At 39.3% G+C, this 14,142-nt stretch overlaps 1 protein-coding gene and 2 pseudogenes across 2 annotated transcripts in view; 2 read left to right on the plus strand and 1 right to left on the minus strand.

Annotated features, from left to right (window-relative positions):
- The window catches only part of LOC148721293 (uncharacterized), a 40,799-nt gene that overhangs the window by 18,796 nt on the left and 7,861 nt on the right, over positions 1–14,142 (plus strand). The gene's annotated exons all lie outside the window — the stretch shown is intronic.
- Positions 795–3,346, plus strand: LOC148721295 (uncharacterized; annotated as a pseudogene). The gene is made up of 6 exons (XR_015992431.1): positions 795–1,128; positions 1,270–1,419; positions 1,500–1,616; positions 1,696–1,821; positions 1,996–2,518; positions 2,964–3,346. The product of XR_015992431.1 is annotated as an uncharacterized LOC148721295 (transcript).
- LOC148721296 (uncharacterized) overlaps positions 9,961–14,142 on the minus strand; it is a 4,472-nt pseudogene continuing 290 nt past the window's right edge.

Below are 14,142 nucleotides of genomic sequence, written 5' to 3' on the forward strand. Positions count from 1 at the left end.
TCGGGAACATTCGTTTTTGAAGAAGCCTTTTGCATCTAGTTTCTTTTTTAACTTCAAAAGCTAAACTTTCAGTGTCTTCTGTTCTAGAGCCAAAGCTTTCGTTATCCAGTGGACGAATGACTTCGTTTAAGTTTCAAGTTATTCCTTGGAGGACGAGATAAGGGTATGATAAAACTCAATCAACAAATGCTAACATTAATCACGTACTTGTTAACGTTAACATGCTGTGGTTTAAAGTTTGTCTTTTTCACTTTCTTAATATTGGAATTATGACTTTACCAAACAAACTTTGGCAAAAGGGCAAAAGTTATCTGTCGACCTTTTGTTGATCGTCCTGATGGCTGAGTAGGTCCTGACGTTTCAAGAAACCAGATTGAGAACAATGATTTTTGCAGACACTAAACCGCAATTCAAAAATTGCCAAGCAAATGTTTACACGCGGGAATGAATTCCCTATTAGTCTTTATCGTAATTAAAATTAAAAATTTTCATTACACGTACGAGACCAAACAGGTGTGAGTAAACGATAGCCTCCACTTGGCGCGAAAAGATAAGAAAATAATTTTTCGAGGAAAAATGTGACCATTCTTAAGAGTCAGAAATTTTTCAAGGCTTGGAGGGTGAATGCAGGCCAAGTTAGTGGGATTTTTGTCACACTTGAAAGTTTTTCATCCTATTTCTTATCTTACGTATATGTAGGATTCTTTTTTCAATTTTTTCTTCTCTTCCTTTACTTTTCCGCGCCACATCTTCAACGTCATATGGTACTTGTTCTTGCAGACGTCACAGCAATAATGCTAGCAAAGGTCAGTGGACAGATTTCACTTTTTGTCGTGCTTTTCATGACTCAAATGTTGCACAGCATTACCAGCAAGCAGTGTAGAGCAAGCATCCACTCCATTTTCCAAATGATGCTCAGGGGCCACACCTTTATGACGATCGAGGGCCGACAGGGCGCCGTCGCGCTGAAATGCCGGGAAGCTTGTCACGCTGATCTCAGATGTCAAAGCTATAACATCGTCATACTCAATTCAAAGTGCGAGTTAAATAACCGGACCAAGGAGGCCAGACCTGAGGACTTTGTCAAGGACAAATACAGATATTACATGGCGAGTGACTCAAAACGAGGTAAACGAACTTATATCAGTATCAGAAATAACCGATTTCTCCTTCAAACTTCTAATAATTACCTCGTTCAAGGATTCTACATCGGTACTCATCATTGTTTCTAACTTTCGTCTTCCTGTAAATGAATTTGTTCGATTCCAGTCCCTCTCGGCTCCATTTCTGAGTTGCCTGCCTATTCGTGCAGAGAGATTAAGGCGAGTGAGGGAGGACAAGTGGTCAGCGGTAATTACTGGTTGGATTCCAGCAGGTCTGGAAACCCTATTCTAGCTTACTGTGACATGAAAACAGAAGGTAAGGAAGACAAATATTTACTGATGACTTTGATCATGTGTAAGTAAATGTTATTTGGAAATGTTTAATTTCCCATTTAGTTGCAGATTAGTGCATCCAACACCAGTGCCAAAACAGTGCAAGGTGTGTAAAACAACACGTCAACTACACGTGTGTGTGTAACTCATCCGGGTGGACTGGAAACTTTTGTGAGCAAGGTAAATTCAACGCTGTACTCTTTGCTTCCTGTTATAAAAAGGAGGTCAGCTGATGGTATCATTATTATGCTTATCGTAGACGTCAACGAATGTGAGAAAGGTCTGCATGGATGCCATGCTGACGCCACGTGTAACAACACTCAAGGCTCTTATAATTGTTCCTGCAAAGCAGAATTAGTCGGGGACGGAAGAAACATGTGCATAGGTAAGGGCGCGCTCAAGTGACAGCTATTCTCGCTACTTTGTCAAACAAGGCGCGAGTAGATTTCTTCGCTCTCCCATTACTTTTAGAGTGCGCCGAAGGCATATTTGCTATCAGTTAGGCAGCCGTATGGCCTTCAACAATAATGCGTCACTCCTTTTGTGTCTATTTACCCAGAGTTTAAAGCCGTATTTACAAATCTTGGTTCGACTGCAACTAGCGGTCCAAGCTCACTTGGCGGTCACTATACAGGGAAAGATCATGACGGACAAGTTACCGTATCCAGTGGCATTCAACGATGGACTGTGCCATACACTGGAGAATATAAAATAGAAGCTATAGGGGCTGCAGGGGGGTATGGTAAGAACAGTGTCATCCAGAATGGAGGAAGAGGAGCAAGGATGATCGGAAACTTTATTTTGACCAAAAATGAGATCATTCGTATACTTGTTGGGTCATAAAGGAAAAAGAGGGCCTAACTCCAAAACAACTGCAGGAGGTGGTGGAGGTACATTTGTGGTGAGAGGAAGCAATACGCCTTTGATCATTGTTGGAGGTGGAGGGGGGATTAAAAAGATGTCAGAACAACATTCAGGATGTGATGCATCCACAAGCACCACAGGGAATGAAGGGTACCCCTCGCCATTGGGGTCGGGAGGAACAAACGGAAATGGAGGAGGTAGCGCTGGTGATAAACCAGGTGAGCAAAATGAGATTTACCCATTTATCTTCAGACTGTGAGAACTGTGAGACGATAAAAAGTCATCACATGAGCGATTTCTAACCCATAAAACTGGTGTATCAAAAGTACATACGCCAAAGAGTTGAACACTTTCGCAAAATCTTAGTTCACTTGAATGTAGCTCGTTGACTAACATTCGTATTTCACTTGCGCCCTTATTGCGTTATTTTAGAGCCACCAAACTAGGTCATAAAACGGGAAAAAGGTGGATATCAGGGTCGTTGGTTGATTACGAATTCGGGTGACACAGCAAAAGCAATGTGAGAATCATATGAAATTCTTTAACAGTTCGATTTTCGTGAATTAGTTGTAATATAAAAGAAAAATGTTAATCTCTCGTTATTTCTATTGATGCCGCCCCGATATCATTAGAGACCACTAAACATTTGTTTTATTGTTTAAGGTGGCGGCGGCGGCGGCTTTAACGCTAATGGGGGAGGAGGCGGTAAAGTTGGCAAAGGATTTCTGAACGGAGGGAAAGGTGGAACGTATAATGGTGGGTTCGGAGGTGGCGGCTCAAATCCAGCTTACTCTGGGGGACCTGGCGGGGGTGGAGGTTACTCTGGGGGAGCTGGAGGTGACAATGACAATCTCTCTTGCGGCGGAGGAGGCGGATCTTTTAACAGTGGAACAAATCAGGAAAATGAATGTTGTTATAATGCGGCTGGAAATGGTAGAGTGACTACCAACCTTGTCAAGTGATCAATACACATAGCAACAATTTTCACACAAAATATAGTCGCGGTATTCCACACAATCTCGTAATTCTTAGAAAGACAAATTATAGCTTATGGCATATTGGTGTATTAGTGAAAACAAGGAACTCTCAGATAAAGCAGCGTAACAATCTATTTACTTGCAGATTCGCAGAAGCACCGAAATAATTCATCAGAAAGTGCAGTCTATTGGAACTTTTCACGCGTTTCAGTTTCTCTTTGGTGGCGTACTTTCCCTGAATGCTCCCCTAATATAATACTTGTTACTTAAGTGATCAGTTTTTTTATTTAGTTGTATTTGTATTTGAGTGGATTGTCGCATATAGATGTGGACTGCATTAACACTGGAGTAACTTTTAGTAATACCCAGTTGTTAAGTGTTCTATTTTTACTTACGATAGATCTGGGCAGACCTTAGAGTTCAAGTTGGTCCCTCTTTTACTCCCCATCATTTTATCCGAATTTCCCTCAGGTTGTGAAGTCAATTTATAAGCAGTTTGTTCTATGTGTGAAGATTAACAAAACTGTGTGTAAAACGGTCGACAACAAATCCTCTTGGAAATAAGAGTAGAAAATAGCGATGTGAATGGGCCAACGATTTCCAACAAAGACGGAAGGACTAAAAAATGAAAAAAAAGCAAAAGAACTCAAGCAACTAAAAGTGGTTGAATTTATTTCATTATACCAGTCCCTAATGTGTAATGCTTGTCTAATGTACTCACACAGTTGTTAATTAAACAGCGCTACAGATGTAATTTTGTCTTTATTTGGTCGACTTGTTTCAAACGTTTTCCCTGCTGCAGGAGTTTGTAGAATAGATGTTTGATTCATTGACTTGCTCAGATGGAATAAGTAACTCTTAATTTTTAAATCTACCAATAGCAAGCTTTAGCACCAATGTTTCTGAGATGCTTTCAAAAGCCAGACGTTGGTCATTATTTTCATTCGTAGTTACTAAGAACCTCATGTTCGCTGTAACATTTGGTTAACAATGCCAAAATAAGCGTTTTGCAGTTTATTATACAATACTTGTAGTCGGCGTTTGCATCTATGCTAAAGCTCGATCCCCAACAATGAATTATTTCCACCTACTTCAGCTTCTTACCCATAATGAGACAATCTTTTTAATAACAACGGTTCGCTAAGGTCTGTTTTTTTTAATAAGTAATCTCCATAAAATTATTCATTTCTATCGCCGGACAGACCAATAGGCCATTTTACAGTTGTGTGCTTACTTGCCAAGCCTTTGATTCAGAGTGAGGCTAAAGATGACCTTGTTGTGATAGAGACCTTTATCTAGTTAGCATGATAACAAAGTAATTTACATTTGAAAGGCAGGAAGGTTTGTATCATAACAAGGTCATCTCTAGCCTCACTCCCATTCAAAGGCTTGGCAACCAAGCACACAACTGTAAAATGGACTATTATTGAGAAAAGCGTTAAAATATTTTATGGAGACTTTCTGTCCTGATGGAGGCAAATTCACAAAATTTGACTAAAGTTACATTCTTTTCTTTACCGGCTAAAGGACTGACTCGTTTTCGTGAGAGTAGAAATCTTTATAGAGATTTTCTTAGCTGAACTTTGAAATTTAAAATACAAGACAGAATTCTTTGGAGTTCTTGGTCATATGAAATTTCAGTCAATAGTAGAAGTCTGCTTGTTCCTCAAAATACAACTTATCAAATTTGAAACGTCTTCAGGCTTTGAAAATGTAGTTTTGATCATTCAAGCATTTTCATAATGTCTGTAATTTATTTCATGTAGGGTCTAATCAAAATGGACTCCCTGTTAAAATATTTTCCTGACTAACCAAAAGTCTTTAAAAACTTTTTTCAGGATCTAAGAAAAGTTTTTTCTAACAAAAGCAAATAACAAATACAAACATATTTCTGTGGAATAATAATCGTTACGCCCCACTTTAATAAACAAGCTGGGCCGGTCTATTAAAACTGAGTAATATTTGTGAATAAAGGCTGATAGTTTCTAAAGAAACTGTTTGGGGCTGCGTCGGTGGGGGTAACGAAATAATTTCAATAAATCAACAAAGTTGAAATGGTAAATTGGCCACCACCACGATTATAAAAGCTGACGTTTCGAGCGTTAGCCCTTCGTCCGAGCGAATATAGGAATTGTGGGTTGTGTGTGCTTTGAAAGGCAGGAAATGGAGCTACGTGATTGGTGGGAACATGGCAACGAGAAAAACACGAATAAATAAGTGGAATGAAAAGCGTTCGTTGATACCTGTGGGATTTAGACTGCCGGTTTGAAAGATGAGCTTTTGTTCAAGAGTTTACGGGTTTCCGTGCTACCTAAGTGTAACTGGGAAAGACCGCAGATTGCCATATGTTGCTTGGAATGATTAGGTAAGTTAAAATGTCTAGCGACTGGTTTCGATGTGTCCTTGTCATTCCTCTCCACGTCGCGAAGGTGTTCTCGGAATCGATCACCTAGTCTTCTGCCTGTTTCGGCGATGTAAATCTTTTTGCAGTAATTGCAAGTTATGCAATAGATTACATTGGCGGAGGTGCACGTGAAGTGATCGGTGACCCTAATGGATCGTTTGGGTCCCGATATTTTCTCAGTGTTGTGAATGAAAGGACGCGTTTTGCATCGTGAACGAGCGCATTTAAAAGTGCCTGGCTGGTCATTAGTCTGAAAAGAGCTTCTTACCAAAAAATTGCCTACGTTTTTGTCGCGTTTGAATGAAATGAGCGGAGGCTGCGAAAAGATAGTGCTTGTCCCTGGATCGTTTTGAAGTAATTTAAAGTTTTTAAGAATGATGGATTTAACTGAGTGGTTGTGATTTAAAGATGTTTAGATTACGTCCAGGTACCGACTGGTGAAGACAAGCGAGTTAGACCCCTTCACAGGTAACACACTCACACTCCGTTTATCAGACTACTACGGAAGCAACACTTAAAAGAATACACGTCATTGACGAAATATGCCACCTCGACAAATTTGGCGTCCTAAGGATCGATAAAACTTTTAAGAAGAGTGCGATCGAAAACTGGAATTGAAGCTGCTTCATGTGACGGACTTTTTGCAAATTCCAAACTTTAACTATATAGAACTCTGTTGTTCTGTTTTATGGGAGTTTGAATCATTTGTGATAATATATTAATTTAACGCCAAGCGATCGAATACTTAATTTTCTGTCTTGAAGAAATGCCATTGCAAACCTAAAAAAGCGATGCTTTTGAAGTTATTAACCTTAACAACGCCACAACCTGAAAGGGCTGAAAACAGCCGGACTCTTTATTCAGTGCACAACTGCCAGCTCCACAAGTTTCTTTTTTGTGATCAATTCTTGTGCAATGCGTTTTCGACATTGCCCGAAGAAAGTAGGCCATGAGTTTGACTTTTTGAAACTATTTAAGTCGAGAAGATATTCGAAAACTTGACAGAACGTCGCTCGAATTAATCACACAGAAGCTAATATGGTAATGCTGTCTATTAGCGCATCTTTCGCTTAAAGAATACGAAGAGAATTCAATTCAACTGACGGCAAATAAATGTCATTGGAATCGACCACTAAGACACTATGGGTTTATACACTATGAGTTTATACAAGAATTTGAAAAAAAAAATTATTTTTCCAATATTTATATGTGCACGATCCTTCGCAGTAAAGCACTATTTAAGCAATAGTGAAAATCAGACCTGAAAAAAATTCAGGCCTGTACGGGATTCGAACCACTGACCTCTGCGATACTAGTGCGGCGCTCTACCAGTTGAGCTAACAAGCCAACTGGGAGCAGGCCATCAAATTAATTCGTCATAAACCCGTAGATGATAAATCAAACAACAAACATGTAATGTGGTAAAGTTTAAATTCTAGGAATGGTCATAAGTGGGTTATTATCGGTAAATAGAAAATATATCAGCTGTATTTGCCAGCAGCAAAGGGGAAAGATTGTACAAAACTCAATAAAAACTTAACACGTGTCAAATTCGATAACATTTTATGGGACAGAGCCTCTTTTTGGTGAATCATATCTTGAACTGTTCCCTTTTGTAATTGAAGGGGTTGTAATTGTAATTGTAACTGATCATTCTCCAGTGGTACCAAAAACTTATGAATAATCAGGTCAAGGCGAAGATAAAACGGATGTTGATCTGTGATAATCCCACAATGCCACGGATTCATGCCACTGAAAACCCCAGATGATTCAACTTAGCAACCAACCAACAACATCGACACCCATATTATCAATCTATTAAAATGTTTCTTTGAATGAAAATGGCGTCATGCCAAAAAGGATAAAAGTCAGAGCTCCACTGATCCATATTTAGCACAGCATTCGATCTGGCAATTCTTGGTTTTGTAGGCTACTTTCCCTCTTGTTCCCTCGAATCCCAGTTTAATTTCAAAGCAGCACGAGATAATGTAATTTAGGTGTAAATTAATAAAGAAGACTAAGACTACCATGTCCTAAAACCATATTATACGCCATAGTGATTCGTTAAATTTCTTAACTCTGATGCCGGAGGAATATCTCTTATCAAAGGGTCATCTCCGAGGGAAAGATCTTTGACTTTTTGAATGCTGGACGGCTGATTATATTCAACACCATTTTGTCAACACGACAAGGGAGTGATTTGAGAACGTGTGCTACACGTGTACCACCCGGTTTACAATCCGCTGACCTACTTTCATGGCCATTCAATGACCAACTGAGTCATACACGAGTCTTAGGCGTGGCCATAATAATACTTTTAACCAAACAGTACAATGTTGAGAAGGTTGAGAGGGTAGGTAAGGAGAAGGGATTAAGGGATGAAAAAATCAACAAAGATAAACTGTGATGGTGAGATCGACAAATAAATGTCAAGATTCTCACATTTCCGGTGATATATATTTCCATGTTCTTCCCAAATAAACTTTGCTCTCGATTAATGTGGTTTCACAAAGAAAGACAAACCAACAACAAAAAGCCAATACTGACGACCAGAAATAAATTTATCGACATTCCTAAAATGAATGTGGAATTCAGGGGAACTGATTGTATTTTTCTCTAACTCATACAAACAACTTTTTTTTAACCATTAATGCATTCGCTGGCAAAGAAAGGTTTTAAGAATTTCTACTTGTTACTATGCACAAATGTTCTCAACTACATGAAAATTACAGTGTTCTCCTCCACTGATTACAAAGAATGAAAATTTAAGAAATAAATAAAGTTTTGCGTAAACTTGAACGCGCCATCACCTTGGCACAAATAAGCGCTCTTGCACCTTGAGTTGTGGGAGAAGGAACCAGGGGCCCGTTTCTCGAAAGACCCAGTAACTAACGGGCTCGATGGCATATTTTAAAATCGGAAATTAAAGAATAGAGAAACAACTTCTCTGACATCCTCACCAGTCCATTTCGCTTCTTTAGCTGCTAGTTTTATTGTATAATACTCAAACCATTTGAAACCCCTTCCTCGAATGAAAATAGAACAGCCATACGGGCTCGTAAAGAAACTCGTAAGTTTACCGGGACCTTCGAGAAATGCCGGTGACCCAGCATCGAAATAATTCATTCTGACAACTGTAAAGAGGATTGAATTTCGTTTTGAATATTTCATTCTTATCTATATCATGGTTTTATTTGTTAACTCCTCGCCTTCCCCCTGTATACATCCCGGCCACATCTACAAGTTGGTTTTAACCCTAAGCCAGTTTTTCATTTTGCAGGATACCGCTAGAGGTGAAGCTGAATGCTTTTCAATTAACTGGTAACCCAGGAACCTACTCACAAACGGCGGACTCCGATGATCGCCACCAAAGGACACTATACATCGGTAAAATAGTCTCTCCGTAGATAATCTGCAAATGAAGCTAATCGCAACAAAAAGACGATCTACCTCATGCAGGTGAAAACTCAGTCAGCCCAAGAGAGTGGAAAGAAACAAGAGATACTGGATCACGTTGGTTCTATAGTAAATGAAAATCTGTTTTGATTTTGAGAAAAACAAATTGATTGCAAACTGATGGTAAAGCTTCACACTCAATTGAAAAAAGTTTTTCCGCAAATAATTTATCATTAAAACCATACAACTTTCCGAGCCTCATGACACGAAAGGGAGAATGCACCCCCATCCCCTTTTGTGAGAATTTTCTTTTTGCATAGATTGAAGTCCCGCTCTCTCCCTCCCCCTCCCCTTCCCCCTCCCCTCCCCCCACCTCTTCTTCGATTCTCCGGATGTCTCCCTGCTTAGGTGTTATTGAAAGCTACGAAACATTGAATCAGTTTTATCCTTTCCTCCATTTGAATCTCCAGGAAATTTAAGGATGAAACACTTATTGAAATCATGTGGTAATTTTAATGAAATAGCTACACCATATGTAATGAGTGCTAGTGTTTGGCTTTGGTTTGCCATCCCTGGAGTTTAAAGAAACCGCAATGCGCTTAGGTGTACTTGGTTCTTGTAATGACCTCCCAAACTGCACCGTCACCTAAAAAGCTTTGTGTATAGCTACAAAACTATTAATACATCTTACAGTCTAAACCTCGCTAAATAGTTGGAAGTTAAAACAAAACAAAAAAAGCAGTTGAAAGTTTAATTATTATTGACATTACCACATATTTTTGTCCCCTGACCTACAAAGATGAACAACAAACACCCAAACCTTGCAGCCTCATTGGAGGAGATTGATTCACTAACCGTTAAGGAAAGTACTGCCTTGTACACTTCACTGGATAAATGTGATAATCACTCTACCATGTCCATCGCTATTACAACAACATTCATTTTGCTGATTTATTCCATTGTTAAAAGATCCCCCCCTCCCCCACAGGAGAAATTTTCATCAGCTGCTCCGCCATTTCCCCCAGAGTAACCTCCACCGCCGCCAGCTCCCTTGTTGCGTCCGCGTAAACCCCCGCCACCTCCGAACCCACCCAGGCCATGTCCTCCTACTCCTCCTTGAAGATATCCTTTACCTCCTCGACCACTACCGCTCGTAGAATCATCTTGTCCCTTATTATAGAAGCCACCACCACCTCCACCTACAAAACCAAAACATGATAAGTAGCTCTCTTATAAAAAGCAACATTTTCATTATAAACTAAAAAATAATTACACAAAATCATTGAATATTGTAGCCATGCAAAAGCTTATGAGGAATAGTCAGTGTTAAAATTTTGCATTTCACAATTTTTTAAAACTAAACTAGTGGGCAACACTCTGAGAACAGTAGTTGTAAAACTTCTTTATTCTCCGACGCGTTTCGTCTAACTGTCGTAGACTTCCTCAGGGAGTTTTACAAGTTAACACTAAACGCCTGTTTTTATAAGCCATAGTTAGCAACTATTACGTGGGCCAATGACCATAAAGGCTTGGCCGGACTTACGAACAGGAAAAAGCAAAGTTGTCAAAAATTGGAAATTTTTTTAGGCGACGTGAGAAAAAATATTTTGGGAGCCACAGTTTTAGCTAGTTGAGTGCTACGAGCTTAATTTTAAAAAGTTTTTCTATTTAATCCAAAATCGCTATTAGCTAATATGAAGGTCTCGCCAGTTGTTCTATTATTATCTCATACACGAGAAATTGAAATAACGCGATGATAGTGCATATTGAAGGATCGGTGGTGAGCAGTAAATAAGTTGAGTAGGATTTTTAGAGACTGAACGAACGAAACTCAGTTGAACTTTAAATATTTATAGAGGTGTCACTACAGATGTTGTTAACTAGAAAAGAAAAAAAAATCAAAATTTAGGATTAATAATTCCAATAGAGATCTGATTAATTTTACTGTCGTCTTACTGTCCCAATGAATTGAATATACTAATGGATTTTTCTTCTTTCTCCGCTTACCTGATCTTTTACCAATGGTATTTCCTCCACTTCCACTGCTTCCTCCTGTCCCCAGTGTCGAGTTGTATCCTGCATTCCCTGTTGTGTTTATGGACGCATCACATCCTGGATGTTGTTCTGACATTTTTCTAACCCCCGCTCCTCCTCCAGCAATGATCAAAGGCGTGTTGTTTCCTTTCACCACAAATGTACCTCCACCACCTCCGACAGTTTCTGGGTTGGCATTCCCTCTTCTCCCTTTTTGACCAACAAGTACAAAGATATTCTCATCTTTGGTCAAATTAAAGTTTCCAATCATCCTTGCCCCTCTTCCTCCGTTGTTGATGTCACTGTCCTCACCGTACCCCCCTGAGGCTCCTATTGCTTCCATTCTGTATTCGCCAGTGCGTGGCACAGTCCAGAGTTGAGTACCGTTGGACACCGTAACTTGTCCGCTATGATCCTGATCTGTGTAGTGACTACCGATTGAGTCTGGACCCTGAGATCCATTCTGACCCAGGTTTGTAAACACAGCTGTAAATTCTATTTAATAGACGTGAAATAAAATGAAAGTTACGATATCAGTTGGAAATTTTTCAAATTTTCTTCGTCACTTCAGTGTTGCCATTACAATGGAAATGTTCTTATAGTAACGTAAATAATTGGATCACACTGGAACGGAAACGTCAGTCACTTGGAGTGTTCGAATTTTGTCGTACTGTGCTATTTTCTAAAGCCTGCTCACCATTGTATTTTTAGAAACTAGAAACCTTTGATAGTCGGGTATTGACTGACTTCACTGCATTTGAGGATTACATTCGACAATAAGATATCTGAAACAAAATTGTGTTTTTGAACAGACACATGCTACTTTCATAAACTGTAGAATTCAGCTGTCACTGAATTTTGATCTAAAAATCCCAGGAGAGGACGAAGTTTCTTTCCCATTCCCATAAATTGAGTCGTTTTTCTCGTCAATTTATTCAAGATCGTTGTTCGGCGATCACAGGTGATGGTGAAAGGAAGAGAGTGAAGAATAAAGGAATTCCTTATGACCAAAGCTGATAAGTCAATTGAGTAATGCCCTGCAGAGTAATTTTCGAATGACTGGAATAAGTTATCGGGGATTTCATTGACGTTGCCTTACTTCGCCCTGTTATTGGTCCACAAAAAATGCGCCGTTGAGATGACACACAGCGAATAATATCCGAGCGCTTGTGTTTGAACTGGAAATGAAATATCATCTGGTATAAATTGATCTTTTCAAGAGGTACCACTCGGGCGATATTGTCATGCAGGCCTTACCTTGTACACAGCCATACAGTTCAACCCCCATTGATATCCAGTTCTGCCACTCTACTGGTTTAAAACGAATGTAACGCGCAGTGATTGGTGGGTTAAGGTCGTGATAAACCACGGTATTCTGATCTGCGTTTCCATGAAAAACCTTTCAATCAACAACATAAAACATAACAGCCTTTCAATTAAATCTTTAATGTAAGTGTATGACTGTTGACTTCCTTCAGTATAATAGTTAGAAGGCTCCCCCGGTCGTATCGGGGGGCGCTGTTGTAGAAGCTTGTCCAATGACCTTTCCTGGGGGACGCATGTTGACCACCTGCTGAAGAAGGCTAACAGACGGTTGTTTGCTTTAAGGCAGCTCAGGAGAAGTTCTGTCCCAGCGGAAGATATCGTCTACATCTATTGCTGCCTAATATGTTCCATACTTGAGTACGCCTCTACTGCATTTGCCAATTTACCCTCCTACTTATCTAAGACATTAGAGTCAGTGCAGAGGCGTGCTCTCGCCATTATTTGGCCAGGTCATTCGTACTCAGATACCCTAATGCTAGCCGGTAATAAGTCGTATTCATAATGACAACCCCCTTTATACTGCAATGTATACCGACGTTCGTAAATCTTCAGACCGCTACAATTTAAGATCAAATCGTACTCACTATCACTCAAAAAAGTCAACCGATCATTTTAAGAACTTTGTGACAGTCAAATACTTGTCAGTTTAATCATACTCGTTATTTTTGTAATAAACATTATTATCATTTTAGTATTATCATTTTTATGTACATGCTGTTTTTACTTGTATGTAGTTTAATGCATTTTGTACAGTTTTCCCCCTTTTTTCTCCTATAATTCTTCTTAATATTAAAAACCTGTAATTCAGCATTCTCTGCAAGAGGTTTGAATAAACGATATTATCATTATTATTATTATTATTATTATTATAATAAAGGCTATATTATGAATATCAGTTATTACGATGTAAAAACAGACCTCTCACTTATTCATGTACCATTCTTCTAGGCGTTCCCCTCGGGGGCCTCGATGTTTTATATCATTTGCGGTGCATATTGCAAAGACTCTGCTGATGATGATCAAAAAAATTATTTTCCTGCTTATATTAAACGGAAATCACGCGATACACGATAAATCAATTCTACCTTCGTAATGTTTTGTCCTGGGACTGTATAATTGTAGAACCTTCCTGTATTGTTGCCGTACTGCAGATTGTACTTCGTAACCCACTCCCTCTGGTGTCCATTACTACCTTGTGTTGCCACACGTATCACTTTTGTGTGCAGAACAACCAGATCAGATTGGAGCCATTGATCCGTATCATTGCTTGCAGCTGCCCAAGATTCCGCTTTGTTAGGATGCACGAAGTAAAGTCTACCCTGGGCGGCAGAATGATTGGAATCTCTCTCTGAGGAGGCGCTTAACTGTCCATCAGAGATTTCACCGCTTTGCATACCGAGAAATCTTCCACATTCTGTTTTGGAAAGGTTTATAGACGATTTACAAAGCAGCTATAGGATAACCCAATAATTAATTAATTGTAGTTTATATTAAGCTAAAACTGTCTCTAACATAATTCCAGAAACTTTCAACGAAATGAAGAACCTTAAAGAACTCCTATGATCAGATCAACTGTGGCGCGGAGTCCTTTAATGTCTCAAGCTTATTAGAGGAAAACTGCAAATAGTTTCGTTCGAGGGAAATTTAGAAGCAATTTCTGGGACGCACCCGACAGTCATCGTCTCTGTTGACCACTTAAGTTTTT

The sequence above is a fragment of the Stylophora pistillata genome, chromosome 10 (assembly GCF_964205215.1).
Source record: "Stylophora pistillata chromosome 10, jaStyPist1.2, whole genome shotgun sequence".
NCBI lineage: Eukaryota > Metazoa > Cnidaria > Anthozoa > Scleractinia > Pocilloporidae > Stylophora > Stylophora pistillata.